The sequence below is a fragment of the Callithrix jacchus genome, chromosome 19 (genome assembly GCF_049354715.1).
Source record: "Callithrix jacchus isolate 240 chromosome 19, calJac240_pri, whole genome shotgun sequence".
Taxonomy (NCBI): domain Eukaryota; kingdom Metazoa; phylum Chordata; class Mammalia; order Primates; family Cebidae; genus Callithrix; species Callithrix jacchus.
In genome coordinates, this window is record NC_133520.1 from 25,865,660 (window position 1) to 25,892,709 (window position 27,050).

The 27,050-nt window shown below is 34.7% G+C and overlaps 1 long non-coding RNA gene across 1 annotated transcript in view; it reads right to left on the reverse strand.

Moving 5' to 3' along the window:
• The window catches only part of LOC118149544 (uncharacterized), a 204,674-nt gene extending 178,097 nt beyond the window's left edge, over positions 1-26,577 (reverse strand). The window contains exon 1 of the long non-coding RNA XR_004737098.3: positions 26,376-26,577. This is a non-coding gene — a long non-coding RNA (uncharacterized LOC118149544). The remainder of the gene's footprint in view (positions 1-26,375) is intronic.
• Positions 26,578-27,050: the final 473 nt, after the last annotated feature.

The window sequence follows — 27,050 nt, forward strand, 5'->3', positions numbered from 1 at the left end:
TCCACTGCTCAGATCCCAACAGTTTCTCATCACACTCAGAATAAAATCTGGAATCTTGGCCAGAGCTTTTAAAATCCCCAAATGATTTGCTTACCTTACTTCTTCATTGTTTCTCCTGCTGCTGTCTCCTCGTTCACTCTAATGACCTTCTTACATTTTTGCTCAAACTTTCGAATAACATTACTGCCTCAGGGCATTTGCACTTGTTATTCCCCTATTTTGGTCTGGGGAGCTCTTCTTTGGATATTCATGTGGCTCCCACCATTCCTTCCTTCAAGGCTCAGCTCAAATAATATATCATAGAGGTCTTTTCTGATAGCCATATATAAAATTTCATACCACATGCAGTAGTCTGTTCTCATGCTGCTAGTGAAGAGATACCCAAGACTGGGTGATTTATAAAGACAAAAAGTTTTAATGGACTCACAGTTCCACATGTCTGTGAGGCCTCACAGTCATGGCAGAAGGCAAAAAGCACATCTTACATGGTGGCAGGCAAGAGAGAATGTGAGCCAAGTGAAAGGGAAACCCTTATAAAACCACCAGATCTGGTGAGACTTACAACCACGAGAACAGTGTGGGGGAAGACGCCCCCATGAGTCAATGATCTCCCACTGGGTCCCTCCCACATCACATGGTAATTATGGGAGCTACACAGTTCAAGACAAGATTTGGGTGGGGACACAGCCAAACCACATCATTGGACTTTCATAATTCTTTTATTTCTTTTTAGTATTTATAGCCCCTGATTTAATATGGATGTGTTTACTGGGTGCAGGGAATTTGTGTTTATCATTGTCTCCTCAGCAATTAGAAGTGTGCCAGACTTATAATAGGTACTCGATAAATACCTGTGGAATAAAAATGAATGAGATCTCAATCCGTCACAGAGATATATCAGCCACAGTGTATTTTAGGATTACATCTATTTGTTGTATTTCATAATCACTTCTTCTCCTAGTCTAATAACGGTACTTCTGTTATATGCAATTCATTTGTTTCTCAAGATTTATTCTTCAATAAACTCATTATTTGTGCTTTTTAATGATGAATATTTAGGACATACTTCCATTAAAATCAGCAAAATTAACATCACTGTCTTCAACATCAGTCATGTTGGGCACAGATTTGTAAAGCCATGGGAATGAAAAAAAATGAAATTCATATAATTAGAATCCCACTCTTATCCAATTCCCCTTAATTCCTAAGGTTCTTTTATTCAGTTTATTTTAAAAATAGGACTATTTGAATATTACGATTTAGGCAGAGGCAACTTGGTACTCTTAACATTTCTAGACATATTCACATTCTAGAGCTGGCTTTTGGATTTCTTCAGGGATTTTTCTAAATCCATACACATTAACTCATTATTTTAACAAATATTTACTTTTATCTGTTAGATAAAGGGCACTCTGCTGAATGATTGAGATCCTGCCTTCAAGGATTGGCCTTCTAAGGATGAAAATAAAGTAACACAAGGAGCAGTGTTGTAAGTACTCTTAAAAGAATAGAGCTGAAAGGTTACTGAAATTTAAAGAAGAGATTAAGTACCACAGTGGTAGGAGTAAGTATTAGAGAAGGTGGCATTTGAGTTAAACTGTGTTTGGATATTCAGAAAAGAGCAAGAAAAAAATCATTTCAATAGGAGGAAATAGCATAAGCAAATTTGGGAAGTATATGGAAAACAAAACAATAGGTTCACATAATGCTGGGAAACTTTGGGCTATGATTGTTTACACACTCAATTTCTTTGCGTAAGAGTATGCTCATTCTAATACACAGTATGGATTAAATATAAGCAGACTTGTATGTACACTTGAAAATATGTACTTTAAAAATAAAAATTCATTTCATTTTTCCTACTTTTATAACTTAAAAACCCCCCAACTCAACATTAGAAAATTCAATAATAACACATACAATTGCAGGCAATGTAAGCACATGTAGCTTTGAGCCCTTGCAGAAAAAAAATTACATAAGGTTTAAATTATTCTTTATATTCAGCGTAATCAGACTATGTGCCACACACTTTAAGTTACTGTTTAATGTGTTGACATGATCAGATACGTGCTTACATGATAAAATACATGCCTACATAAGCACATTGAGATGATTTTCATGTTTTCTATGTTCAGTGATTATAAACATGGAGAACTAGGGACACTTAAGGTAAAACTGTTCTTCCATGTTTCTATTTTTAGTGAGAATCAGCATTTTATCTCCTACGTGCAATTCATGACTTCAGTGGAACTTTCTTGATACATTGAGTTACTAGCAAATATATGGCAAAAGAAGGACATAAATAAGTTTTAATTGTTGTTAGAAGGCTTGTATCATGTGTGAATCTCAGGCAGAGCAAAAAAAAATGTAAACTTCAGTTAGAATTTCAGTATTGGGCATTTTCCTCATCTGAAAGCATTTTTCCCTTTACAGAGTTTCTTTTTTGAATGAAAGACGTCAACATTCCTGCACAATGTGGATTTTGAACGAGGCAGAGCAATTCCGTGGGGTGCTGGCGGAGCCCCATGCCACATCAGCCCCTGAGCGATCAGGCACACACTCTCGGGAAGTCCATATGGGAATTAACAACTGAGAGTTTTTCCTGTATGCTGCATTTGCTTTTTATACTTTGAAATAATAAAATTACATCTGGCCTGAAACTACACCAACTTAAACATGTGCTCCAAATGTGTAAATGAAGACAAACACAGGGAGAAAAATTAATGGCTGCTTGTTTTAAGTCTTTTGTTTAGGAAATAAACACTTGAGAAAAAATCGGAGTTGCATTTCATGCTTGAATCCGTATTTCTTTTTTGGCAATGATGATGTCACCTCATCTGAACTGATGCCTGAGTTGTCTTTCCAAATGTTGATTTCATCCTATCATAGTTTTGTTTGCAATCATCAGACGACTATCAATTACCTGACACATAGAAGTGTTCAATGAACATGGTTGTGTAAATGAATCAGGTGTTTGCAAAGGAGCTAGATGGCATTCCCAGAAGCAAATGATACACATATATGTTGAGATCCATTTTTGAGAATGGAATGCTGTATAAATGCCTCCATAAACCCAGTGAGATTTTCTGAGAATTCTGCCCACAGATGGCCTGCAGACTCAAGCTACAGCTCCTCTGAGTCTCTGGCCTGATGTCCTACTCTACAGATTTTGGACTTGCCAGCTTCCACAATCACATGAACGAATTCCTTAAAATGAATCTCTCTCTCCCTCCCCCTCTCTATACATATGTGTGTATTTGCATTCATATATGCATTTCTTATTGGTTCTTTTTCTCTAGATATCCCTGACTAATACAGGAAAGTTGTATGTCTTGAAGATGACCATCTGGATACTGACCAGCCTCTTCAAATATGTTTTGCCCTACAACTCCTTAGTAAATCCCGTCACAGACTCCTTCTTAACATTGTTTTAGATCCAGGACACTTGAAATCTGTTGGATGTATCTGCTTCACTTTTGCACTGAAATGATTTCAACATGCAGGACTGACTTTCCCAGTAGTAAGTACAGTATCTCTAGAATGTCTGGCCTGAAGAGTGGCGATTTTGAAAGCTATTTCTGCTACATGCCACAGTTCTTCCTACTGCTAGCTATCCCGGAAGGCAAAGGGTTGATGTCAATGGAAGAACCAAGAACAGATGATAACAGTGGAAAAGTACGAGAGAATTCCATGCCCCATCAACATCTTTAGCAAAATAGTTTCTACTCTCTGCAAACATTAATACTATGTGGTTACATGATATGGCTGGAGATGTTCTCATCTCACGATTGGGGCATAAATAACTTTTGATTGTTGTTAGAAGGCTTGCATCATGTGTGACTCTCAGGTAGCAGAATTTTCCATATGGTAAAATACTTTTTTAGATATTTGCCATGTCCTATTATTTTTGAGTACATATGACAGGCAGTCTAAGAAGGAACCATTGTAGAAATGTTGAATGCAATTTTTTATTTAAAAAGGTAGAGCTAATTTAATGTTGAAACCAGAGTTGAAGTGGTTGGTGGAGTGTGGACATGAGGTTGAGGGGCAATTTTCTTGGGGATGGTTTTGGTGGAGAATCAAGTTGCTCTGCCCTCTACAGTTTGGAACCCTGTCCCTAAGCCCTGGGGAACAAAAGGCATATGGCTCTGGTGTGAATCCCCAATTGTTCTTTTTTTTTTCTTTTTCTTTCTTTCTTTTTTTTTGAGATGGGGTCTCTCTGTTGCCCAGGCTGGAGTGCAGTGGCATGATCTTGGCTCACTGTAACCTCCACCTCCAGGGTTCAAGCGATTCTCCTACCTCAGCCTTCTGAGTAGCTGGGACTACAGGTACACACTGACAAACCTGGCTAATTTTTGTGTTTTTAGTAGAGATGGAGTTTCACCACGTTAGCCAGGATAGTCTCGATCTCTTGACCGCATGATCCACCTGCCTCGGCTTCCCAAAGTGCTGGTATTACAGGCATGAGCCACTGCACACAGCCAATCCCCCAATTATTCTTTACCCATTGTTTTAAGGGGAGATTTCTGGCAATCACTTCAAGCTTTGGTAACTCTTTCCTGTGGAGAATGCTCTAATCATTACTATATATGTAGGTTTTGTGAGCGATATTTATGAATATTAATTTACATAAAGAATTAAAGCTAGGATTTTTTTTTTACTTTACTATATTTTTGTACTTTGTATTCTATTGCCTTTTATTTCTATTATGCATATCTTTATGGGGAAAAGTTTCTTTCCCTACTCTTGTCTTTTCATATGTAGTGAGTTCCATTACTTTAGGCTCTCCTTTTTATTCTACTTCGGACACACATTTACATGGTAAGTTGGGAAGGAAAAATTGGGCACGTGAGCCTGCGCATTGCCATATCTTCTTTCTCTCTCTTTCTCCCTCATCCTCTCACTGTCTACCTCTCACATTCTCTTCCTCTCGTTGAAGAGCTGTGCTTTCTACAGAATGTAGATCCTCTCAGATGACCTCTCCATGCTATAAATTTCAGCCCACATGCTTGAAAGTGTGAGTCACATTCTTCAAAATGATCAGCTGTAGCAATAATAAAGGTGATATTCTGTCTCCATCTGTTTTGCTTTTTATTTCAGAACTTGAGTAGAGAAGAAGGGGCTATTTATTGACTTCCTCAAGAACTCCAACTGTCTAATGTGTGGCTTGAAACAAATACACAAATATAACCTTGTTTTCTGCATGGAATGAAGTATCACCAACACATAGTTACCGATCTTTTATACTACTGTTTCGGTATCCCATTTTCTTTTTTAGTTGTGATTCAGAAATATGTGTGCAGTGGGGTTAATTAACACATTCTTATTTTTCTTCTTAAACAACAAATCAATTGTTTTAATTAATTGTGCTGACACTTCATTTCAGAGGTAAAACGGTAATCTATACCTAAATTAGGAAAATATGTCAAAAGAATACGGATTAAAACTTTTGATGGCAAACACCTGGATTTTGCATGATGAAGGAATGTAAACTTGACCAAAAACAAAGAAAACAGCTTCGACAACTTTCTTTTTAAAACCATTTACCACAGATTGTTTTATTTTACAAAACTGACATATTTGGCCCTCAATAAATCTTCTTAACTCCTCATTGCATGAAAGCACACAGGGAGGCAAAGCAGAGGGTGACTCTGCTGCGAACTAGGATTTCATTATTCCTTCCTATTGTGTCTCCATTAATTCAGAGGCGGTATTTCTCTCTAATAAGAAAAATCATCATCAAGAGCAGAAAAAAAAAGGCTACCTTCTCATTTACTCTCTCAGTAACTGAGACCCCCATACCACTCTAGCATCTAACACTGACCTACATAAAAGCTGTAGCAATTCAGTCAAACTCTTGAAGCTGGCTGTATAAGGGACAATAAGCTGCAATAATACACTAAAAAACATCATCCAAGACTATACCTATGTGAAAGTCAACTCTTTAGAGGTGGCTAATAAAGAACCATGTTGATACCAAAAGGCTCATTAGGGACAATCAGCTGTGTTAACATGGAAAAATGAAATACTCCACGCAGGGGGTCAGGGGGAGCAAACCATGGCAATTGTTATCAAAGCTACTGGGACTCCTACTGGAGTGCCATTTCCACAAAAATGAGAGGAGAGCATAGACTGTCAGGGGCTGCCTTTCAGGGTACTTGAAATCTCTTTGGAGCTAGCATTGCACACCTGAGTCTCTATGACCAAAATTAAAATGTGGCTATTGTTTCTGAGTGCCTCCGCAGTTTCATCCAGATTCCTAGGTCAGAGCACCCCATGCATGGCTTCTGTTTAGTTCTCACAATGTGTTCCTTTGCTGTCTCCTTGTGATTTCGTTTGCTTTCTAAAACAATTCCATCTGTTATCTTAAAAATCATCTTACTTTAAAATCTTTTTAGCAGTTTCATTTGCCACATATTCCAGGTTCACTCTGTTGCCCAGGCTGGAGCACAGTGGTGTGATCTCAGCTAACTGTAACCTCCACATTGTAGGTTCAAGCAATTCTCCTGCCTCAGCCTCCTCAGCCTCCCCTGTCACTGTAGGGGCACACCACCATGCCTGGCTAATTTTTATATTTTTAATAGAGATGGGGTTTTGCCATGTTGGCCTGACATTTATGTGGCCAATTTCTAGAAAGTATGATTCTGTCACCTGGCTCAAATACAGACATACCGTATTTCATTACACTTCACTTTATTGCGCTTTGCAGAAATTGTGGTTTTTGTAAATAAAATGTTTGTGGCAACTCTGCATTGGGCAAGTCTGTCTGTGCCACTTTTCCAACAGCATGTGCTCTTTTTTTGTCTCTTTGTCACAGTTTTGGTAACTCTGTATAATTCAGAACTTCTTGCTATTATTTTATCTGTTATGGCAATCTAAGATCAGTGATCTTTGATACTACTGCTGTAATTTTTGTGGGTGCATTAACTGCACCCATATAAAAGGTAGAATTTAATTGATAAATGTTGTGTGTGTTATGACTGCTCCACAGACCAGTGTTTCCTCTGTCTCTCTCCCTCTTCTTGAGCCTCCTTTTTCCTTGAGACACAACGGTGTTCAAATTCAGCCAACCCTACAATGGCCTGTAAGTGTTTAAGTGAAAGCAAGAACTGCACCTTTTATTTTAAATCCAAAGCTAGAAATGAAACTTGGTAAGGAATGCATGTGGCAAGCTGTGATAGACAAAGAGCTAGACCTCTTGTGCCAGTTAGCCAACTTGCAAATGCAAAGGGAAAGTTCCCCAGGAAATTAAAAGTGCTACTTCAGTGAACACACAAATGATAAGAAAGCAAAACAGCCTTATTGCAGATTTGGAGAAAGTCTGAATGGTCTGGATAGGAGATCAAACCAGCCACAACATTCCCAAAGGCCAAAGCCTAATCCAGAGCAAGAAGTTGGTGACTTTAATTTGAAGTCAATGCTCATTTGCCATTCCAAAATTTCTAGGACCCTTAAGAATTATGCTAAATCTATTCCACTTGTTCTCTATGAATGGAAGAACAAAGCCTGGGTGGCAGCATATCTGTTTACAGCATGGTTAACATGCTGTATTTTAAGTCCACTATTGAGATCTACTGCTCAGAAATACAATTTTCTTTTAAAATATTACTACTCATTGAGACTGTACTTGGTCACCCAAGAACTCTGATAAAGCTCTGATGCAAGAAGATTAATGTTGTTTTCATGCCTACTAGCACAACATCTATTCTGCAGCCTGTGGATCAAGGTGTAATCTTATCATTTCAGAAATACAGTTTATAAGGCTATCACTGCCATAAATAGGAATTCCTCTGATGGATCTCAGTAAATAGGAAACCTTCTGAAAATGACTCATCATATTAAATGCCATAAAGAACATTCATGATTCATAGGAGGATGTCAAATTATTAACATTATCAGGAGTTTGGAGGAAGTCGATTACAAGCCTTATAGAGGACTTTGAGAAGTTCAAGACTTCAGTGGGGGAAGTAACTGCAGATGTAGTACCAATGGCAGGACAATAAGAATTAGAAGTGGAGCTTGAAGATGTGATTGAATTGCTGCAATCTCATGATGACATTTTAATGAATGAGGAGTTGCTTTGTGTGGACAAGCAAAGAAAGTGGTTTCTTGAGGTGGAATGATGTTGTGAATATTGTTGAAATGACAACAAAGGATTTAGAATATTACATTAATTTAGTTGGCAAAGCAGCTGCAGATTTTGAGAGGATTTACTTCAATTTCAAAAGATGTTCTACTATGGGCAAAATGCTACCAAACAGCATTGCATGCTACAGATAACTCTTTAATGAAGAGTAAATCCGTGTGGTGAGTTTCACTGGAGTCTTATTTTCAGAAATTGTCACAACCATTCCAAACTTCAGCAACCACCCACCTGACCAGTCAACAGCTATCAACATTGAAGCAATACCCAAAACCAGCAAAAAGATTACAACTCACTGAAGGCTGAGATGACCTCAGCATTTTTAACAATATTTTAAATTAAGGTATGCCCTTTTTCACATAATGCCGTTGCACCCCTAACTCACTATTATATAGTATAAACACACTTTTATATGCACTGGGAAACTAGAAAATTCATGTGACTCACTTTATTGCAATATTTGCTTCATTGGAGTGGTCTGAAACTGAAACCACATAATTTCTGAGGTATGCCTGTATTCTGCAGGTTAATCGTGGATCAATAAAAAATCAAACTAAGCTCTTTCACATCTTTTTGGCATATAGAGAAATAAAAAGATAGTGACTGTGACATTGATGAACAGGATGGAATTAGTATGAAGCTTCAATAGTAAGAACAAGGATCTTACAAATGTAGTCCCAAGTTTTAACATGACAAGTGGTGAGAACTCACTCGTCAAATGGAGGGTGTCAGATGACCAGTTTTCTAAAATCAGTGGTTCCATAAACTGCTACTATGAGAGTCCAAGCCATTCCAGAAATTATAGTTTGATGAGAGTGTTCTGTCTTCATCTGTCTAGGTCCAAGTGCATCATGGCATTCTACCACTTCTGCTTTGAAATGACTACGAGACCACTAGTTTTTCAGTTCTTACAAGTTTGATGAAAAAGCTATGTGGTATAGGGCATCAAAAGGGACACAGTCTTGAAGATTCTTTAGGAAATCATAGGCCATACTGTATTGGCTCAGATCATGTGATCAGTGGTTATGCTAATTGTGCTTATGCTATGCCCATGTAAACTCTCAATGATGAAGATAGATCCTGAAACACAGAGAATGGCATGAATGAATTTCAAGACTCCAGTTGTTATTTGGAGTATATCTGAGCTCTTCCAAAGGCCTGTACATTTATTAGAACAAATATCCTACAGCAGAGGCAATTTATTTGATCACACAGAAAATGTCCCTGCCTGGTGATTTTCTTTTCTTCCATGAAATGTGTATCCTTTAAGAATTTGGGAAAATATGATTTTAGTAAACTAACATAACATTTTTACATACTATCAAAGCAAGAGGTAATTATCTGATTTAATAAAATGCCCTATGAATTACATAAGAAATGTTAATATAAAAATGCAGATATTTTTCTGAAACTGATACATCTGATTAATTGTTGAATTCTCATTTTAAAGACTCTATATTTTATTCTAATATTACACTAAACATAATTTAGTGTTTATTTTTATTTTATTTATTTATTTTTTAGATGGAGTCTCTGTTGCCCAGGCTGGAGTGCAGTGGCATGATCTCAGGTAACTGCAACCTCCAAGCAATTCTCCTGCCTCAGCCTCCTCAGTAGCTGTCACTGCAGGTGCACATCACCATGCCTGGCTAATTTTTATATTTTTAGTAGAGATGGGGTTTCACCACATTGACCATTCTGGTGTCAAACTCCTGACCTCAAGTGATTCACCCACCTCAGCCTCCCAAAGTGCTGGGATTATAGGAATGAGCCACTGTGCCTGCCCAATTTAGCATTTTTTTAACTTATATTTTTTATTTGGATGCCTTTTAATTATTTTTCTTGTCTGATTGTTCTGGCTATGACTTCTAGTGTCATGTTGAACAGAAGTGGCAGAGGGGGCATTCTTGTCTCATTCTTGATCTTAGAAGAAAAGCTTTCAGCTTATTATTCTTGAGTGTGCTGTTTTGTTTTTACTTTTTTATTGTACTTTAAGTTCTGGGGTACATGTGTAGATCTTGCAGGATTGTTGCACAGGTACACACATGCCATGGTGGTTTGCTGTCTCCATCCCCCCATCACCTACATCAACCACTTCTCCCAGTGTTATCCCTCCTCAACCTCCTGCTCCTCCCACCCAATCCCCCACACTGTCCCTCCTCTGGCCCCTCACCCCTCACCATATCTCTGTGTTTGATTTTTTTTTAAATTTTAAGTCTTTAGGATATTTATTCCTCTGGTCATCTTTATGAATATCATTATATTTGCAAAGTATTGAATAAGGACAATTTTTTTTTTGAGATGGAATTTTGCTCTTATTACCCAGGCTGGAGTGCAATGGCACAACCTCGGCTCACTGCAACCTCTGCCTCCTGGGTTCAAGCAATTCTCCTGCCTCAGCCTCCCGAGTGAGCTGGGACTACAGGCTGTGCCACCATACCCAGCTAATTTTTCTATTTTTAGTAGAGACTAGCTTTCACCATGTTGACCAGAATGGTCTCAATCTCTTGACCTCGTGATCCATCCACCTCAGCCTCCCAAAGTGCTAGGCATGAGCCACGGCGCCCAGCCAAGGACAATTTTAAAAATGTAATTCCCTGAAATTTCTCACTATCCTCAAATTTATTATTTTTATAATAAAATGTTCTGCAAATGTACAGAAGATATATTATGAATATAAGAGAAGAATTAATTACTGTGCATACTTTAAAATGTCATTTTGAATCAGTTTGCTTATGAATACATCAAGGGCAGCTATACATTTTTCTCATGTTTTTTATCTCCTCCTAGCTGTGTAGCCCAGTGTTTCGAATAAACAAAGGCTTAATAAATAGCTAATGAATTAAAATAGCACAGTGATCCAGTCTCTGTCTTCCTACCCTGAAAATTAACTAGGAAATTTGGTCAGCATCTCCTCTTTTGCCTTATTCCTCAAGGACAAAGGAGTAGATTAGCTCTACTCTTTACTTATAGAGTAAAAAAATAAATAAATATATGAATGTTTGAATTAGTGACTCAAACATCACTTATGAATATGGAAGCTGAAGAAAACAACTGATGAAAAATTATAAATGAGTAGTCAAATATAAGACATTCAGCCTGGGTGCAGTGGCTCATGCCTACAATCCCAGCACTTTGGAAGGCCGTGGTGGAGGATCACTTGAGGCCAGGAGTTCCAGTCTGCAGTGAGCTATAATCTTGCCATTGCACTCCAGCCTGGGTGACAGAGCCAGACCCTGTCTCAAAACCAAACATAAACAAACAGAAAGCATAAACAGCACTGTTTCTGATAATAGTTTCTGTGTTTCTTTAATGACTTTTGCAGTGACTACTCAATAACATATGAAACACTGATTAGTATTTCAGGGATAAATAATAGAACTTCTTCAGGAGAGTCAGCATGATTTCAGCAGATAAGTTCAAATTTATCATAGAATTTCTTAGAAGTTAGGGCAATACTCTAGAGAACTTTGCCACAATTGCTTTCTGTTCCCTACTATTATGTTGCCTTTGATCTTCAATAAAAGTTCTACCATTGTAGGCTGAAACTGCATATAAACACACTGTTTTAGATGAGACATGTTTTAAAATAGTGGATGCCTTCAAAATGAAGATATTCCAAGTGAAATCTATATATATATATATATATATATATATATATATATATACACACACACACACACACACACACACATACACACACACATACATATATAAATAATTTCAGATCTAGCAAATAATAAGTGTTCTTCTGTTTTTTATGGAATAAATGAGTATCTGTAGTGAGTTTCACTACCTGACACAAAATCAAGAACTATAATTTTTTTTAGAAAGCTAGGAACCAAAAAATTTTTGGGCAATGACTTAACATTTCTCCTCCAAGAGAGAAGTTGATTTGAGTCACACTTTCACATCTAGTAACTTTCAGTTGATTCATGCTTAAAGAGTCACAAGAGAGAAGAGAAGGACTTATGAGTCCAACCAAGTCTAACTAAATTGAAATTTAGTTGTTTATGGAAATTGTAGAAAATGCCAAAAAAAAAATTGAGAGGTGTGAGATTTTCAGATTTCTAAGTACATATTTTTAATTCTTGACAGACTCCATTAACCCTAATCCAAGTTTGAGACCGTCTACAGATTTTCTTTTTTAAATCATGAGAACATGAATTATGTTGGTACCCAATGACTTCTCCAGAGCTAACATTCAATAAACATTTGAGACTGATTATAAAGTGACTACATTGTAATAGTTTGATAACACTGTCCCTTGAACTCAGTTTTATCCTTTTGTAAGGATTATTGGTGGCTACATTCATTTGGTTGGAAGCCACTACAGGCTGGATTTCTGTGCTACTGTGAATTGTCTTGTAGACAAGCTCAGTACATTTACTAAAATACTGTGAGATTACTTTTTAAATTTGCAGCCCTTTTTGGTATATTTTTTGAAAGATTAGTTCCACTTAGAGGGAATAGCAGAATTTAACATGCTGAACAGGTAAAGGAGATAAAAATGGTAAACTGATGAGCCATAGGAATTTTTATATTTTATAAAAATAAGTGGTGTGGAAATGAAAAGTGTATTATCAACACAGGTGAAATCTTATTATGGTGAATTTTCAGAGAGTTTAGTATATAGGAATTTTAAATAAATAAGTAAAGCAAATAGACTTTTCCATTATGCTTCTACATGTTCTATTTAAATCTTCCTTGTAATGGAACTTGTTACAGAGGTTTGACCTGTGCATCTAAGTATTGATTACCGATGACAATGTGAGATAGGGCCTACATTCTTTCTAGGATTAATATGATCTTGCATTTGAGAAATGCTTTATTACTTTGATGTTTCCCCCTCCCCTCATCTATTATCCCATGTTTTAAGACAAAAATGGTGGGAAGCCATGAAACAAAACAGTTAGATACAGGAGTTAAAAGTTCCTCTAGCCTCTGAGTTCAAATCCTAGCCCTACTGCAGAGACATTATAGCATCTTGAGCTTATGACTTGGCCATCCTGTTTCCAAGTTTCCTCATTTCCAAAATGGGATAATAATGGAAGACTTGCCGCATGGAAATTTTATAAAAATTACGTGCAATATGAATAGTTCTATGATTTCCTTGTAGTAATAAGCACTTAAGAAATGTTCCTATTATTATGAGATATATAGAGCATGTGCTGTTATTAATGTTCACAGATGAGAAAACTGAATAACAAAGGGGTTACAACCGTCTGTGGGAGGTCTGATGCTTCTTATTAAAATGAATCGCTCAGCTTTATCCTTAGCAGGACTTCTATCAGAGCTAATGTTTTTAACCAAATGGGTTCATTGTGCATTCTGTTTTCCTTGACCCAGTCATTTGTAAGGGGAAGTCTAAGAAATTGAAAGAATTATACTTTTATCACTCTAGATACTATATGAATGTAGATTACTTGCTTCTCTTCACAGGCCTCAGTTTAATTGTCTTCCTGTAATCTCCAAGGCCCTCTTCTGTTAGAAAATAATGTTATATTATTTCACAAACTAGGTCACTAAACTCTTGAACGCTAAGATTTGACTCTCCCAAATACACTACCCTAAATTAAAAGAAAAGGTACCCATATGTTAACCATAAAAATGTTACGTATTATTTTGTGATAATAATTAGGCACTGATAGTAACTCCTAGGCCAGTTCTTCCTTTTTTTAACATCCCATTTCAAAAAGTGTTGAAAGGGAAATTCAGATCCCTAAACTCAACCTAACATTGACAGAAGCTATAGAATTAAATTTTTTCCTACCAAGTCCAAATATGATTATTAATAATATCCTGAGTATTAATAGGTGCATGTGGTATAAACACATGAATGCTTAATGCAATGACAAACCACATCCAAATCTAATAAAGGTAAATATTACTAAAATCCTACATGATTTTTATTACATAATTAATCCCACATTTTCAACTAAGAAACTACTTTTGATAGTTATTTAATATGATCTGCTATTGTATGTCTAAGTTCTCTTTTCTTCATTTTTCCGCTGCCTAAAGATTGGGCTTATAAAACCAAATATCAGTTGTATAAACTGCTATTTTTTTAAAAAGGAAGGATGAAGAAAATCAGAGAGAGAGCCAGAGATAGATTTTAATATTTGTTTCTAATTGTCTACTCTATGGCATGATCTAAATAGTTATTGATTAGAATTTCATAAATGAATAAATTAAATTTTTTGTATAGACTTCAGTAGAAAAAATATTGTCATTATAATTATTTATATTTTAAGTATATTTTTAATTCATGTCACATTTCTTTTTTAACTCACTTGTGATTTTGTTTCTCCATGGACTACCATTACTCATGCCGAACTCTTGATATTTGATTTTTTATTATTATTGCTACTTCTGACATTTGAATCTATAAGTTCAATCTCTTATGTTTTTTCCTGATAAAATTTCATTATATGTACATCATCATCCTAAACCAATTTAAGCCTAAAGCATAGTCTGAATTGGCAAGAGAATTTATAACTTATTGTCAGTTATTCAGAAATAAGAAATCTGAGTTAAGTTTGCAATGATAAAATTCAGGGTAAAAGTGTTGGCAAGTCCCTCAATGATAAACTTTCCTATAATAAAAAGTAATGGTAGTGCTAACTTAAAACGTAATAAATTTGATAATACTCTGAGGACATCCATTTTGTAACTTAGCATTAACGTCTAAATCAGCAGTTGGAAAAGCCCTGCAGTCATATCATGTGGTTTCAGTAATAATAGCTAAAATCTATCCTGCAGTGAATCCCTTCTTTTCTGAGCTACCCAATGGTTCCATATTATTACAGAATTTGCAGAGAATGATTTCTACTCCAAAAGAATCTTTACAAATAAGTGTCCATGCTGTTTCCTGACTTTACTTGGCTTATCTGTAAAATGCATTATTAGCATTGAATAAGATCCTTTTAAGCTATGTGATTTTACATGATACTTCGTAGAGGAAATCAGTGGATTCTGGTGAAGAATGCTTTTCAGAAGACACATGAAGGAACCAGAGTTCATATACAAATTAGTTTAAAATATGAAAATTAAGTACTAAAAGAAAACAACCTTGAATAAGTGTAAGTGAGACTACACTTTAAATAGGATGGACCACTTGGCATATGTATAATATAGAGATTATTTTGAGAGCTCAGAATTTATCAATTAGCTAATGGTCTCATTTTTAGAGATATATCCTAAGACCTTGGAGATCCACCAGCTCTACATCTCTAGATTACTGATAAGAAAAATGAGGTCCAAACAGAGCCACCCAGCTATTGAATAACATCTTCTGACTCCTTACCTAGTGCTTTTCTTGTTTGCTATTTTACCATGAGAAACAGACATAGTTATTCTGAAAGATAGTTAATGAATTGACCAGAGTTGTGGAGAAGAAAATTTAAAAAGACCCAAAGTGCCTGTGTAATTATCTGGAGTAAAGAATATTGCTATCTTTTCAAGTCTAATAAAATTACAAATGTCCCAGAAAAAGAAAAAAACATAAAATAAATATTGAGTAAATATATTTCAAGTTCTTTTGGCCAAATATGAAGAAAAAGCCTTTTCCATATTCTTGAATTTCTTTTATAGTAAAAATGTGATGTCTTTGAATAAATGACTGACTTGGTATACAAAACTCAACTGAATAAAGAATTTTAAAGATATTATTGTATAGTAATAGTATGCTATTTTGAGAAATGGTCTGATTGAAATCATTGTATCAGCATTTCTATATGTAGTGTAAAAAGTCAAGTCACATTTATTGAGGGTTATAATATACTCTCTCTGAACCTGAGAAAAAATGGAATCTTTCATATTCACCTGTCTTCATCTTTAGACCATGTTAGCCCAAACATTGCCTGGAGTAAATATTACTAGTGGATACTAATTGTCCAGTTTTGAAATAACTTGTAGTTCATAATGTTAGTTGAAGATAGTTTAGGTAGAGAGCAGTATCAATGATCTCACCAGGGTAGTATAGTTGCTTATATCTTTTCCCTTTAGGCATTACAATATTGGCTAAAGTTTTAAATTGACTATAGATATCTCTTGATATATTGCTACCTAAGTAATTTAATTGGTAAGGGAACTATTGATAGGAGGCAAATAATTTAAACTCACCTTTCTGTGCCTCTGAAGGTTTTGTCTATAGATTATGTTTAGGATCATACATGAAAGGAAAGGTGCTGCTGCAGATTTCTACCCTGATGCTGTGATAGAGGCAGAGCATTAAGAGGTATGTGTGGCAATTCATTACCACATAGTTCATGTAAATCTGCAGTAATACTCTATTCAAAGAAGGATCTTGGTTTCAGTACACTTTTTCAAAGTTGTGTTTGCCGCTTTGTAAAGAAAAATCTAGTTCCAAGAAGCAAACCTACTATCAATGCTCTTTCTTTAACTATGATATTGGTGATCTTTTCTCGGCAAACCAAAGGCATTTTTTATGGATTGTTAGAATATTTTAAAATAAGTACCTTACAATATCACATGAGAGTGTGGCCTATGAAAATTAATATCCGTGCATGAAGCTATCTGTAATACATGCTTTTTTCTGAAAACAATAAAATGGGTGAAACAGAAATCATGTTGAAGAATAATATTGTAACCATATTACCAATTCCTTATGTAACATAGAAATAGCTACAACGTAACAGGTTTAATTCTAAAGAATCTGAATAAAGGAAAGCATGAGGCATAGTATCTCAATTTCTGCAACCATGAAAGTTAGTTGAAGCAGGTGGAAAGATCTTTTAATTTAAATCTTTAGTCAGCATAATGGTTTTAAACCAAAAATATCTTAATAAGCACAGTTTCCAATTAATATATTTATTTGAAAACATGTCAATAACTTAAAGACAAATTTAAAAACTAGTTAGGAATTTTATATTTGATACCTCAAATATAAAATATTTATGGTTTCTAATAAGTAGATGATTAAAGTGTAAAAATAGAGACAGGAAAGATAAGCTGAAAACTGTGATATGGTGATTACTTCCATAGCCAGAGGGAAATCGGGATATGAAATGAGGATGGGAGACTTCAACTGGATATAAATAGTTCTTTTTAAAATAATTTGTGGTAAGTATAGCAAATTATTAAAAATTATAAATCTTGGTGGCAGAAACATAGACATGTATATTATATTGTTTTTACTTTTCCATGTAGTTTAAAATATTTCAAAAATTAAATAAAGTTTTGTTCTATGTTTTAAAATTCTAGCTAAAAGAAATGTTTATGTATTATTTCTCCAGTGAAATTTTAAAACCAACCTTTCCTCAAGTTAGATTATTTAATTGTCTTCACAATTCAAAAGCATGTATTTAAAATACTTGAATTTATAAAATTTGGAAATTCTTTGCTAAACAAAGCATTTAGCAGAAAAATAAAATAAAATTCTAAATATTTTTAATGTAGTCTCATACTTAGGTAACTTTATTTTCCCTTTTAATGTTTACATAGTTAATATTGAGTCATTTCATATGTTTTATGCAGGTTATCTATATTAGATTTTAGAGGAATACACATGGTTTGTTAGAAATATCTATTAATATGTATAAATGGATTTTCATTCATATTTATCAAACACCATGTAAATACATAAATATATTTTATAAAATGTTTTAGTAAAAATTGTTTAGTAAAAACACTAGTTTGTGTATTCATATCTTAGTTTATAATTTTTAAAAGTAAAATTAATCCTTTAAACAAAAATAAACCTGGAATAGAAGAGCATTATTTATTAGTTAATGTGTATGTGTGAAAATGTAGAGGAAATAATTATATAAAGTTTTCTATGTCCCCCTCAAAGTAAAGTAGCTTAAATAGAAATCACTATTTTAGATATATTCTTACAACAATTCATTCTAACAACAAATATACTAATCTGGTTTAAATGTAACTTGCACTTCAATAGTCTTAGTTATATCTTGAAGAAGAGCAATATGCACTGTTTATTAATTCTAAAAGGAAATGAATCTAAGTTTCGGAGTTTTAAACTTTTTTAATAAAACTTTTATTATTTTTAAACTTTTTGATAAAAATTTGAGCATCATAACTACTGGATTATTTGCCACATTCAACACTCTCCATCCACAATTTAAAGTTTGCACATAGTGTCTAATAATGGCCGAGCACTTGCAAAAATGTTGCACCTGGGACAGGGAGGAGTGAGAAGGGCAAAGGTCAAAACCAGGCCTTAATAAGCATTGACTAAATAGACTTTAGACTCAGTGAAAAGTCCAGACGACCCCTGCAGCGTCATCTTACAGCTCTGATTTTCCTCTTTTCAACATGTAGTATAATCCATAAATACAACCAAATCACTAGCAGCTTAGTCTTTGGTTTGGTTTTTATCTTCCAGAGTTTCCCCCCACCACCCCCTTCACAAAGATTTGAAAAATTAACCCCTTTCTGTCCTCAGACTAACCAAAGAATGAGTTTCCTTATAGTCACTGTTGTCAGCTTAAATCGTTAACTCTTTTCAGGGCAAGAGGCAATTTGTAAAGTGGCTCATAATCACCGCAGTAGTGACTGAGTGTTTCATTTTCTCCCAATATATTTTGAATAATGTCCTGATAGATAACTAACAGTAACAAGCCAATCAAACAATTATACAAATCAGTGAATGATGTCTCTTTTATGAATGTTTTTAAAGCGATATAATTAAATTAATACTTAAAACCTTACGAGGAATTTTTACTTCTGTTTTCCCATCACATAGTGGTTGTATTTTCTTGGGTTTCTAGATAATTTATAGGTACAATAAAAATGTCTGTAATCAATTTTTGACATATTCTCCTAATTTCAGATTCCTTGATACAGTTTATACCCTGCTATTCTTATTTACATAGTCCCCTCTTTTCGTACTTGTGTTTTGTTTTTCTAGTCCAACAATTGTTAAAGGAGAAGTTAGTTCCTTTAAGTTAAAACAGTAATTTCCCTACAGGAAATATATCGAATCAAGTATGAACCGCAAGAATGAATCGAGCATCTACTTCAAGTGCTTTAGCTGAGAGAAGCCTTCCACTCTGAAGTGGGCACACTTCATGAACCAGAAGTGAGAGCTGCCCACTCAAATTCAGTGTAATCATATTATTCTGTCTACAACACTGCAGATTTTCAGAATGCCAAAGACATCTGCGTCTGTCCCTACATTTATCCTTTTGATGTCATGTCTACCCTGTTAACCCTGTTTCCCTTATATTTAAAAGTATAGATTTTTAAAACAAAAATTTAAGAAGACAGCTCTGTGTGTGAAACATAAACAGCACAATTAAGGGTGAAGTCCTAACTAAGCAGAAATGACTGGGAACGTGGCAAACTGGGTGGAAGTTCAAAGTGTGCTATAGTCTGAAGAAGTACCCTTTGGAAAGAGCATGAAAACAGATAGAAATAGTGTCCCTGGAGAGTTAAAAGAGGCCTGGGTTTCTCAAGAATTCCTGTCCCCAACTGATTGTCACAGTCTTAGAGACCAGGAAAGAGGATATAGCAAGAGGCAGACATTTTGCACGATTGCAAATCTTCCCTAACTGACCCTATTTTTTAATGCTCTGTTCACCTACAGAATCAGAATAGGTGAAAATAAATAGAGCAGCAAATCTCAACCATAGCCCCACACAAATAAAAGTACAAAAACTTATTTCAAAGACTAGTAAAAAGTTTCTTATTTTATGTAATATTTGTGATTGTCTATACTCTTGCATAATCAAAACCTATTTTTCTAGAATAACATGGAAAAAGGAGAAAATGGGAGTAGTTCAGTGTTCTATTCCTTATTTAAACTTCTGTTCATATCATCTTAGCTTCAGCCTTCTGAAATTACACCAATGTAATTTTATTATTTTTTCCTAAGACCCTATTATCCATCACCTCCAATCTATAAAGTTAGATTCAGCACTATTAAAATATATAGTTTTAAAAGTAAAGCCAAGCTAGAAATATATATAATTTAATACTTTTATGCTTGGGGTTTTTGTTTATACAGTGTTTGATTTCTTCAGTTTCTAAAAATATTGTATTTATTTGGGTCAGGAAAACAAGAATTGGCTGAATCGCTGCCCTTAATTCCCTAATGGGATTTTATAATTCATAAATAGATGGGAAAATCATCAAATATTGGAAAATTCTCATATTTTGGAAGCACAAATTGACTCACACTATATATATAAAACTTATTCCCTATATATAGAATGAATATATATATGCACACGAGTATATATAAAAAAGGTAATCTCAGATATTTAATTTTATATGTTCATAAAGAATTGACTTTGTATATTGGTGGCTTAGAACATGCCTCATATTTGTGAATCCCATGAACAAATATAGTTCAGTTTTCTCTGAAATTATGGTTTAAAAAAATTCTAATTGTTCTTATCATTCATAAGACTTGCATTTTTCAAACAATTGAAAAAACATGGCTTTTGATGGTTAGGCATCACATGTTTTGTGACAACTAATTAATTTGCTAAAGATATAAGGTACCTGAAGAAGAGTGAGCAAAGAACACCAAATCAAATAGAGTGTTGCTGTGAGTTCACTTCAATACCTTTCAATAACATTGATAATTAATTTGGAGTTTTTCTTATCTCTATTATATATTTTTAAAATATGCACCTTTTGTTCATGGTTTTTTCCTATCTTTATTAGGCATACAAATGTCAATATATCCAGATAACTTTTATTCATCTAACATTTTCACCATTTGAATAAATAATGATTTTGAAAAGAATTGGACTCTTTGCAGTAACAAATAAATTAAAAAGATAAATATTTGAGTAAGAATTTCTCAAAAAGAAAAAAAAAAATCTAGAACTTAAATGCCCACTTTTAATACATATGCAATTCCCTGAGCTATACTGAATATGGAGATCACCTTCTATTCTTGATATTTTTTTACTGGTCCAAGTTCAAATAAAATTTACATAAAGACATTTTCTTTATAAAATGACTATACACATAACGAACAAAGAATTTTAGATAGTGAATATTTTCGTGGTAAATTTAAAAAGCCTATGTATCTTTCAAAAATAATGTTTTTTTAATTGACAAGAAAAATTTAGTACAATCATTCTTTCATCTTAGTTCAACCAATATTTTATTTTTTAATCAATAAAGTGCTTACCAGACAGTTGAAACTGTGTAAGCGAATAATAACTTTTAAAAAATTGCTTGTGATAAAATGATAGAAAAAAACAACTCAAATAATTTTCATTGAGGATTAATCTTAGAGCTATATTAATATTAATAAAAATTAAATGCTTTTGATTAATCTAGATTGGCTTGTAAGGGTAAAACACAAAGACAAAACTGAGGCAGTGAGCCTCACAATGCCTCCACTGATTTCTCTACTGGCCCTTCCTCTGCACATGGTCAATTAGAATTGAAAATCCTGTGCTGATTTCATTCGCTGGAATTTTTAAGCAGGTCAGGAAGAAAGATGTTATTGAAAAGAAAAGTCTCATCTAAATAAGAAAGGAGCACGTGGCCATCTGGTCTTAGCTATACATATAAAAAGTTATTTCAGCTGAACTGCAGGCTTGATGTTTAGAAAGATATGCCAAATATCAAACCAGAATCTGTTTACAGTAAAATATCCCAAATGTTTCTCTTTAAACTTTCAAATATGCAATACACAGTTCATTTCCTATCTGTGATTCATGAGCCCATTTGACCCCAGCGCCTCACTGAGCTTGACTGAGTTTTACTCAGTAGAACATTCAATCATTTTTAGAACACTTTTCCTTCATAGAGTGTCAACAAGACACTGGATCTTGTAAAAATTGTGAAAATAACTTTGATAGTTTTCACTCAAATTGATTTTGAGTATTGTCTTCATGTAGGATTGCAAGAATAAAATTTGAGACATGAAGCAGCCAAACCAGTTTCCCTTCTTTTCGCATGGCAACTTGAGGTTCTTGTGCATTCTCTGCACAGTGCTCAGGCATCTACTCACAATAATTTCATGCCGTATGCCTAAAGGCTAAGTTAAAAGAAAAAATTCTCTTTTCATGTGGAGAAATGATACGTGTTGAGTCTTCTTTTAGAAATCATTTTCATGGTAGTAAGAAACAGAGATGGTTTTAAAACATTTTATGCTGTTCGTCAAATTAGAGTCATATCTTGTGATACTATTTTTTGACATGAGGTATTTACAGTAGTTATAACATCAATACAATACATTAATTAGTTCAGTATCTGATAATGCCTTTCTGTTAGTACAGACATAGCTAGTTGAGGTCGCAATCTAAATTTTCTCATACTAAAATATATTAATAGTCTTCAAAAACTCTTCTAATAAAGTGACAACGATTATTTTGGGTCAGAAGACTATACTCGAATACATCATGTATACACTAAACATACTACATGCATGTAAGAGACATACATGATCATACTATCGACACATGCTAAACAAGGATGTGGATTTAAGCTAAATCTTCAGATAAATAATTCGATTAAGAATATTCTAATATATGAAACAAAAGAGTCTTGACATATCCTTGAAATAAAATATCCATTTGCTGTTTTATATATCTACTATGTTTGTTCTGTCATTTCAAATAAATCGTTGCCATTGTGTAAGAAGAATAAACTGTACTATAGTAAATTGTTCTTTCTCCGTTATGCTCTGAAAAACCATTTGTTCTTGAATTGGCGTTACGTAGTTCAACTATTTCAATCAAGTCCATTATCTTCTTGTCTTTGAAAGATGCCTTTTTAGTAACCTGTATCCCCAATGGGCAATGTCATGTATTGTTTTTTGAAAGTAGGTAAAATTTAAATACAAATATGTGTTTGTTTAATCTTTGGTAAAGAAATGATATAATTAATAATCAATCTTCTGCTATATGTTGGAAAAACTGTTTATGTAGAGTCAGGCCAAGAATTTCTTAAAGAAGTTATTTATTAGTTCATAATGGAGACTTACTCCATAGAATGTCATCTAACTTATGTCGCTTGCTTTCTCTAAGTACAAAATGTGTCAGTTATATGTACTTTTCTTAACAAAAGCTATATACTTTTCTTAACAATGGTAACATGTAAGCAAAAAAAGAACAAAATATTTTTCATGTCTTTTAAAACACTACATTGGCAAAATGAACCTTATGAATTTGCTGACATATACAGAGTGCTGTTTATACACATATGCTTTGAAAACCCTTTCAGATTAATCGCTCCTTAGTATGCAAGAATGAAGAAATATTAACTGCAAATTCCAAAATTTCAGAAATTATATATCAGATACTTGGTATATATAAACTTGTAAGTATAGCATCATTGTATTCTAATGAAGATTAATTTAAATTACATATCAAAACTTGGTAGTTAAGGGGAAGTATTATACAGAATTGTTCTATATATACATCTCTAATCTAGCAATATGTTTTGGTAAAAGTATTAAACTTTCTTTACTTGAAATAAAATAATGTACTTAAATGTGTACATTAATAAAAATCGGAGGACATGTTTGGTGAGTAACTATCCAGTGTAAGACCCATAAAACAGACTTGAAAATAAATCCAAACACTGTACTAGCTCACACAAAAGTTAATTCAACTTTTATCTAATCCAGAGATATACCCTTATAAAAGCACAGAAGAGAGAATTACTCCTAAATCTAAATCAATGCTGTAAAATCATTCTTTTCTTAAGAAATAAATTAAAAGTAAAAAGCATTTAATTGTTACCAAATATTAAGTGGCAAAAAAAACCCACCTAATCATCATAAATAGCAGTAGTGTAGCATTTTTATCCAACTTGATTTCAAAATGCTCACCATTTCTACATCCTATTCTTATCATTGAAATTCAGCCACCTTTCAAATGTTCAGCCAGCATATTAACAAGGCTTCCTAGAACCAGGAAACTGACTGACTACATATTTCTTGATAAACATACCCATCCTGCCCCATAAACACATCTTCGAAAGAAAGATAGCTGCAAATAAAATAGTCCTTTCCTGTGGGTGTTGGTTAACCCCACGAGCACGTGAACTTCCTATGGGCACACACCCAACAGACATTAGCGATTAGGTGATTAAAAATGTTGCCCGCAAAGGCGAAATTTTATACACGATGACATCACCAGCTAACCTGGATTTCTCTGTGATATGATATAATTGCCTGGTTGAGTGTGTGCATCTTGAGCTACAGAGAGAAAAAGAGAGAGCGTGTGTGTGTGTGTGTGTGTGAGGGAGAGAGAGAGAGAGAGAGAGAGAGAGAGAGAGAGAGAGAGAGAGAGAGAGAGAGGCTTAAAGAACAGCATTATCAGAAATGGTATATAACCTTCTGCAAGGTCTGCAAGAATCTTTTGACAGACCTTTGACTTTTTCCAGATTTCATGCAGCCTAAGTTCATTCAAAAATGCATTCCCCACACAAACAAATTACGTTATGTTTAGTTGGCACACTGTTAGTCCTAAAACATTCTGATAGGATCTGTTGAGATGAGATCTCTATACCAAATGAGGCATGTGCATCTGTATGATCTGCTGCAGGAGTGTTGCAAAGTCCCTTGAGACCTGCCTTTGAATGGGGAAGACGTCTTGGTTTCAAAGGTAATGAAAGGGTTAAAAATTGAGGCTGTCTAGGGTAAGAGAAAGGGGATATTGTTGTCTTTAATCTTTCCGCAGTATGTGTAAGACTTCCATCCCGGATCTGCACATAGCAGAGGAATAGGCTCGGCATGCATTGCGTGCAAGCTCCTTGATTGTAGAAGGGGAAAAAAATCTGGCTGGAGTCCAGACAGGCTGGAGCTCTGTTGATCATTATGTCTAGCCTTCAGGTGTCTCAGCACACAGTGGGCGGCGGTGGGGGAGGTGTAGATAACATGAGAGCAGACAAAGAAAAAAACGGTGTATTTTTATAAGATTATGTGAAAATTTGTACGTATTTTCAAGTCCTCCTTAAGAAAATGAATCCGAACGTCTTGGACTTTTATAATTAGAACACAGGCTCTGCTCTGGCAGCTCTCTTTAAGCCATAATTAGTTATGTCTGGAGCCTTTGAATAATTCCTTTCAATAATTGATGGAGTTAATATTCTCTTTTAAAAATGAGGAGGATGATGTTTTTCACAAACTCTTTTTGTTGGAGGCTTTGTCATTCAAAATCTTCATCAGTCAGAATCTCATTGATGTGATTTGCCTTTTAATTTCTTATAAGACTTAGCTTATAACTTTTTAAGGATTTGGACGATTCTAGAAGTAAAGGCATAATGCATTGCTAGATTACTCTAGCTGAATATAAAAAGAAAGCAGTAATACAGGAACATTCTCTTCATTTGTTTCCAATTATTTTATAAATTAAAAACTGCATTGTATGTTGCTTCTGTTTGAAACTCCATCGAAAAACCTTACTATGAATGTAAGGAACTTAGATGCTAATCCTATCTTTTGCTGGCTAGTCAGAAGAAATGCCAAATTATTTTATTCTTCAAGCATTCTTCTATAAAGAAGCTTCTGCATGCTTCCTCCCCACCCCCACATCCTCACTCCACCCTATTAGGAATTTCAAAAAAAAAAAATCTTTATACATGGAAGGCTAGATCCTAAGACAGAAAGCTGTCTTTTCCTTTTCTCTTTACACTGGCCACTTTCAGGCGCCTTCACTTCTGCTGGGACTTCATTTCACATTTTGTGGACTACAACACGGAAACCAGTTCGGTCTCTATTCTGATTATAAAATAAAAGTGGTGGTTAAAAAAATGTATAAAGAAAGCCCTGGCTTGAAGCCATTGTTCAGATTTTAAGAGCTATTTGCCCCCAAGTGTCTTTGCAGTCTTTCATAGCTAATTATAATAACTGTCAGATGTCTGGAAAGTCCACGGTGCCCTTGTCAGTGGAGTCAGCAAAGTTTGTCTTTTATTTTTGGGGGGACAGAGAAAATCTGATTAGACATAAAGAGCAAAAAGAAGTGAACTAAGTACATATGTGCGTGCCTTCATTTTTTTCTTATGAACAAAGCAGCACACTAGAGCAGTGTTCCCGTGTTCCGGCGTCCAGCCTCCTACAGCTACTCTTTGGAATGCCTGACTTTTATTTTTAATTCTTTATCCTTAACAGAATAAGGTGTGCAACAATTGTCCCTGGAATATTTTCCTACCAGCTGAATACCCTTCAATATACACATAAAAGAGCACCCCAAAGAAATCTTTAAATATTAGATGTTTCTGACATAAAACTATTTTTAATCAGTACACTTGACGGCAAGAAATGTATACTTACAATTTCAAAATGGTCATTTGCTCTAGTTCCTTGTCCGCAGAGGCAGAGCAGAGGCTTTTGCCAGACTGTCCATGATGCAGGTGCAGAATCCCTGTTTTCATGCCGGAGGAAGGTAGAAAGTGCTTTATAAAGTCACTCAGAACTCAGCCACTTGTGCTCAGACATCCCTTGCTCCTGTGGAAGCTGTACTATCTGCAGTTCTGAATTGAACTAAATTACAGCCCATGTGAAAGACAGGGGCAGTGAGTCATGTGAGAGATACACAGCTATCCTATTGGCCACAAAGACATGGCTTAGGCATTCTGTCTTTTCCACCATTGGTGAATAGTTAAAACTGAAAGCATCTAGATCCTCCTCTTGAGCTTATTTGTCCTTTATGTGTGGAAGAATGACTGTAGGATTTTACAGTGACAGAATTAGTTAAGAAAGGGACTGAAGTCATCCTTCACAGAGACTGGTAGGAGATGACTGGAAGCTCAGCTTTTTTAAGATTTCTTTTTTCTTTTTACCCCCTGCCCTGCAGTTTTGTCTATGATTTGCTTGTCTGCCTGTCAGAAACATGTTTTTTGTGGGTTTTTTTTCTCCCTTCAGTTAACTTTGGAAGTGACAGAAAGTAAATTATCATCATATTCCTTTGTGGAACTGTCATGCTTTGAAGCACAAAATCAATTATTT